Consider the following 6,783-nt stretch of genomic DNA (forward strand, 5'->3'; position numbering starts at 1 on the left):
AACGGTCCAATAACGATGAATAATATGCACCTGTAATAGTTTTACCCTTTTCCAGTTAGTCGATGAGGTTTATCCCTTGCGAATCCCAAAAGACAGTCGCCATAACCTTTCCGGCCAAAGGAATGGTCTTCGCCTTTTTTGGTGCAGTTGCTCCCTTGGTAACCCACTGTTTAGATTGTTGTTTGATCTCAGGAGTATAGTAATGTATCCATGTTTCATTCACAGTGACGAAACGACGCTTAAAGTCCTGTGAATTCTTCCTGAACAGCTGCAAAACATCCTTGCAGCACCTCACACGATTCCGTTTTTGGTCAAGCTTGAGCAACCGCGGAACCCATCTTGCGGATAGCTTTCTCATGTCCAAATTTTTTTGCAAAATATCATGTACCCGTTGATTCGAGATGCCCACAGCACTAGCAATCTCACCCAACTTAACTCTTGTGTCATCCATCACCATATCATGGATTTTATCAATGATTTCTGGAATCGTAACCTCCACAGGGCGTCCAGAACGTTCAGCATCACTTGTGCCCATATGGCCACTCCGAAAATTTTGAAACCACTCATAAACTGTTCTAATCGAAGGTGCAGAGTCAGCGTAATGTTTATCAAGCTTCTCTTTAGTCTCCTGAGGCTTTTTGCCTTTCATAAAGTAATGTTTAATCACCACACGAAATTCTTTTTCGTCCATTGTTGACAATCACTCGACTTCCTTGACTCACACGAATGCCAAACACAAAGGAATAGACCAATATGGCTGAAACTTGATGTTCGTTCTCTCCAAAGATGCTACCAACTAAACATGACCTCGATACGCGCCGGTGGTGCCATGTCTCTGACTTTGCACGGACTTTTCAAACGCCCCTCAGCGACTCATTATACTATTCGTATGAATTCACATTCACGATTATGTAGTACTCTTTCTGGTTGTTTAATGCAACAATCGGGTAACGGACGTGACATATGGAGCGAAGCTAACCATTTTGCATTCTGTGTCTCCGACATCTTCGGAGTTCCTCACAATCATAATTTTCATAAAATCCATGAATGTACTAATACCACTATTCGATCCATGGGTCCCAACTTCTATTAAATGAGCAACATACCACCAATGGTATTATACACACCAATCACAGCACACGACAGAAAACAAGTACTTATACAAAAAATGCAGCATTTCTACTGGTCACGACCGCATTACTTGTCGACAGATTGCCTCCTCCCCTTTCTAGTCACCCATGTAACCCATTACAACGCGACCGTCTCCATAGGTTACTTTCCGAGCTGTAGAAAACCTCTAAGATCCTGCTTTTCCTCAGATCACACAAATCCCCCACCGATATGACTGATGACTCAAAAACAAAGAAAAGGAGACAATAAGTGGGGCGTCGGATGCTGTAAACACGAACGTCGAATGCTGTAAACACGAATTGCGTATCACGATCTCGGACTCATGGGGTTCCTTGAAAGCTCCCGGAGTTCTGTTCGCCATAGGCGGCTGTAAGATGTCCGTGTAGTGTTCTTCTTCCTACTCCGCCACATCTCTCCTCCACTCACATCATTAGAAACTGGACTGTATCGAATTGTTTCCGTTGTTTTTGGTGGCAGCAGGCGAACCAAGTTTCTCGTGGTTTCCAGACAGAGCCTCGCCCACAGAGAGTATTTGGCCGGGCGTCAGCGGTGCCAGGTGAGATAAGGAGCTATTTCTGCTCATTTGACCGCGCATTGCCCGATAACAGAGCAGGAGCGAACCGCTCCACGGTCGCTTATTAGTTCACACACATTAGTTTCCTCACTTCCCACTAAGCACCGGGTACCCTGCCAGCGTGTCAACAAGTACCAGCGACGATTGCGGGAGAAACGAGTTACAATAACTTCCTAGTTCAGACTCCATCAACGAAACAAGGCGCTTCGGAACTCAAAAGCACATTCTGAAACGTCTCCTATCGTATGTGCGACCTATATTGTCACTGCAAACAACTTTCTGGGGAGGGCAACTACGGCTCTGAGACGTTGTGAATAACAGTAGCAACACTCAGCACTCGATGAACATTATCATAAAAATTATAAAAATAAAAAATCAAGCAGATTACATTTTATTTTCTATTTTATATCTACAATAAACTATGGAATTTTTGAAGTTTTGTAATGCGGTTCTCAGCCTACCGTTATTTTCCTAGCTATGGTTTCCTCCTTGCAGCTATTCGTGTGTTCACTTTGTTTTCCTCTTTAGCACCGTGGCCTTCCGTCTCCCAGAGTATCGCTAGCCTCCACGGGCTGCTTACACCACATCGGCCTGTTAATACTACGGCGGAAGTTCGCACATCACATGGGATTTTATTTAACTTCCTGGCAGATTAAAACTGCATGCCGGACCGAGACTCGAACTCGGGACCTTTGCCTTTCGCGGGCAAGTGCTCTACCAACTGAGCTACCCAAGCACGACTCACGATCCGTCATCACAGATTCAATTCTTCCAGTACCTCGTCTCCTACCCTCCTAACTTTAGAGGAGCTCTTCTGGGAACCTTGCAGAACTAGCACTCCTGGAAGAAAGGATATTGCGGAGACATGGCTTACCCACAGCCTGGGGGATGTTTCCCAGAATGAGATTTCCACTCTGCAGCGGAGTGTGCGCTGATATGAACATCCTGGCAGATTAAAACTGTGTGCCGGACCGAGTCTCGGACTCGGGACCTTTGCCTTTCACGGGCAAGTGCTCTACCAACTGCGGAAGAGCTCCTGTGAAGTTTGGAAGGTAGGAGACGTGGTACTGGCAGAATTGAAGCTGTGAGGACGGGTCGTGAGTCTTGCTTAGGTAGCGCAGGTGGTAGAGCATTTGCCCGCGAAAGGCAAAGATCTGAGTTTGAGTCTCGGCCGGCACACTGCCAGGAAGTTTCACATCAGCGCACACTTTGCTGCAGAGTGGAAATCTCATTCTGGATTTTATTTACTTTGGTTTTACACAGCTGGTGTCTACCCGATCTTATAAAATATATCCTACCGAGTGTTGTCCGGTAAGCTGTTTTTCAAATGGTTCATATGGCTCTAAGCTCTATGGGACTTAACTTCTGAGGTCATCAGTCCCCAAGCCTTAGAACTACTTAAACCTAACTAACCTAAGGACATCACACACATCCATGCCCGAGGCATGATACGAACCTGCGACCGTAGCAGTAGTGCGGTTCCAGACTGGGCGCCTAGAACCGCTAAGCCACCACGACCAGCCAAAACGGTGTACCACAAAATAATTGAGTGTCTACCTCTCCTTAGATCGCGTCCACTCCATCTCTCTCTCTCTCTCTCTCTCTGTGTGTGTGTGTGTGTGTGTGTGTGTGTGTGTGTGTGTGTGTGTGTGTGAGTGAGAGGGAGAGGGAGAGAGAGAGAGAGAGAGAGAGAGAGAGAGAGACTTCTCAAAGTCTACGGTCAAAATAAGATTTAAAAATTCCGCCCAGAACACGCTCCACTGTTCGGGATCTTTGTTTTATATTTTTGATGCAACGCAGATAAAAAACACTGAAGATGTTGTAACTTCAGCGAAACATTTCAGGATACATAAGAAGAAAAACTTTGTTTGCTTAAGATGGAACTTGTCAGCCGGCCGCGGTGGCCGAGCAGTTCTAGGCGCTGCAGTCCGGAACCGCGCGACTGCTACGGTCGCAGGTTCGAGTCCTGCCTCAGGCATGGATGTGTGTGATGTCCTTAGGTTAGTTAGGTTTAAGTAGTTCTAAGTTCTAGGGGACTGATGACCTCAGATGTTAAGTCCCATAGTGCTCAGAGCCATTTGAACCATTTTTTCTTTTGGAACTTGTCCAAAAACTCACGTTGCAGCTCATATGGCTGTTTGGGGTATCGTGTTAAGATCAAGAGGAATTGTCAGGAAACACGTTACATGATTTGACACACAACTCGCGTAATAATCACTACAGAAAAATAATGGAAATTTGAGGTGACATAGACTGGTTCCGACAGCCTTTCTTCTCGCGTGTCATTTGCTAATGAAATAGGAAGTGGTTCAGTGTGTGCCCTCCCCTCCCCGCCACACACCTTACAATGTTTCTCACAGATTTACAGAAACAATCAGCTCTGAAGTTTTCTGAATTAGTGTTTTTAATACAGCAAATCAGATGTATAACTGAATAGGTAACATTGTAGACCGATATTTCGGTACAATTCATGGACCGAAGGTACAAATCTGGCTTTGTTGTTCTTTTCTTTCGTTCAGTTTGGCATACCTAAATCTTTTAAATGTAATATTCACGAAGTATTTGCTAATTAACACATATCTACTCACCGTGTTAATGAAAAACGCACGTTTTCTTGTTTCTAATAACATATTACACGCAAAATGATCGTACCACTGCAATATGAACATAACAGAACACAGCTGATCTGAAGCCAAGTTAATGGATGTGTCGCGAGAAATCAAGGCATTTAAGCTGGCTGACGTACTGGATCTAAGGCACTAGGCTTTTATCGCACGTCACTGTCGAACGCTGGCGGGGTACAGCACGGCACATCGTAACAGAAGAGGAGAAATGTAGCGCTTGGATGGCTTCGAGGATTCTGATATTGATCTGCTCGTTATCAATATAGCAGACGACAGTTTCAATACTGAAATCTATTTCTCAGTTTTAGATACGGAAGGAGTTCAGAGATTAGTAACATAAATAAAACGTTGAGTGGCTTCAGTATTCAACTGTACCATAAAATCCCTGCAATACGCTTTTACGTCACGAATAGTGTGCGAAGAAAAATTACCCTCGTTTTAAGTTAGGAATTTTCATCACTCTTGTTTTTAATTACAATACTATGTCAGCTAAGAACGAGAGCACGTTATGCTTTCCTTCTGGTTCCCTAAGAAGCGTGCGGTATTGAAGTTTTGCCGGCGAAGCAATATTGTTTCTCTACTCTTCTTTTTAACTGCAACACTCACATCATTGCAGTTCGGTTGGACCAGGTGCTTGGACAGTCAGATGCACCCGGTAGAGCTGTTGTCCCGTATTATCGCTCGGTCGACCTACGCGCAATGCACAGCACAGACCGTATCTGTATCGTACTTGATTGCTCTCAACACAGCTTGGCTTCCGCTCCGCATGAAACGGAATCCAGTGAGATTCCAGCAAACTCGGAAGAATACATGGTGTAATGTTTACATGAGGTTTATTCTTATGATGAAAACAATATAGTTAACGTGGAACTTGAGTGCGAGAAAGGTCTGACTCACTCGCCGCCAGTAAGCGTCACGTCGTATCAGGTTGTTTCGTCAGGGCTGTATTCTGTTCACGGGAAACCAGTTAGATGATTCACGCAGTCTTCTGTAATGCATCAGAAAATATGTTTCTATACAAATGAGTCACTGTCTCCGCGAGTACTGTTTCAGCAGTTTGTGTCTGATAGCTTTGCTCATACTCGCCAGTCGTTCTCCAGCAGCAAGCGGATCGAAAACATCCGTTCAGTCACTCAGTGAGCACGGTGGTACCGAAACGGAAAGATGGCAGACGCAGGGACGAGATACTGCATTCACTTTTCCGAAACTGTTTCACCGCGCGAGGTCATCCTTTTCAATCATAACACGACCGCCGAAATGGCAGATATCGGCATAAGTGATCGTGGAACAGAACAACTAAAATCATTAAACAACTGAAAGGGATCTGGACCGGATGAGACACATTTGAGGTTCTGAGCACTATGGGACTCAACTGCCATTTGAGGTTCTGCACAGGTTATTCGAAATAAGGTGCTCCGATTCTAGCAGTAGTTTATCGTAGGCCGTTCGAGGAGCGAAGCAAGGGCGGATTGAAGGGTAGGAGGGTGGGATGGGGGAGGGGCGCTCCACCAGAGTTGGAACTAAATTAAAAACAAATGGTAATTTTTGAAATCTGCGCCAAAGTTAAGCACGCGAATTTAGGGTCTTGGTCAGTGGTTTTAGTCATTTAATTCAGTATTCTCCAAGCTACCTTACTTTGTGTGGCCGAGAGAATGTACTACCGGTACTTTCGCTCCCCCTCCTGTTTGAATTGTGGGCGCCAGATATTAGCAGGGCTTCTCGATCTGTGACAACAGCATGCGCTTCGCGTTTCCCTTAGGGCACTATCTGCTTTGCCCACATTGTTGACATTCCTACTATTGTTTGACTGCTTGCCAAGAATTCAGGAGCACATCCAGTTTTTTTGTGTGTTAACGATTATGCAAAAGAAGCTACTCAGAAGAAGTTCGTGAACACTACACATTTCAAGAAAAAAAATGGCTCTGAGCACTATGTGACTTAATATCTGAGGTCATCAGTCCCATCGAACTTAGTACTACTTAAACCTAACGAACCTAAGGGCATCATAAACATCCATGCTCGAGGCAGGATTCGAACCTGCGACCGAAGCGGTCGCGCGGTTCCAGACTGAAGCGCCTTGAACCGCTCGGCCACACCGGCCGGTCATTTCAAAAAGTTTACAACTTTTTGTGTAAGGTAAAACACATTTTTTGCAATTGTTTGATATTTTTAGGTAGCAAAACAGCTTAAAACAGTAGTTTTGAAGGCTTTTTTCGCTTAACTTTACAGGGGGGAGGGGGGGGGGGCTGGTTGTTCTTTCTCTTCTGGGCAACCGCCCCACCCACAAAACTTCATTAACCCTCCCCTGGAGCGAAGGGTACTAGCGAAGGGTACAAGCGCAGGTCGTTCCCATTTTCAAAAAGAATCGTAGAACAGGCTGAAGTTATTGTATGCCTACTAGCGGAGAAAGATGGCGTTGCGCATTTCTTAATAACTGTATGTCCATGCCTACAG

General features: G+C 45.0%; 1 non-coding gene across 1 annotated transcript; it reads right to left on the minus strand.

Annotated features, from left to right (window-relative positions):
- Positions 1-2,367: 2,367 nt before the first annotated feature.
- Positions 2,368-2,442, minus strand: Trnas-cga. Its single transcript has one exon. It is a non-coding gene; the product is annotated as a tRNA-Ser (tRNA).
- Positions 2,443-6,783: the final 4,341 nt, after the last annotated feature.

The sequence above is a fragment of the Schistocerca americana genome, chromosome 8 (genome assembly GCF_021461395.2).
Source record: "Schistocerca americana isolate TAMUIC-IGC-003095 chromosome 8, iqSchAmer2.1, whole genome shotgun sequence".
NCBI lineage: Eukaryota > Metazoa > Arthropoda > Insecta > Orthoptera > Acrididae > Schistocerca > Schistocerca americana.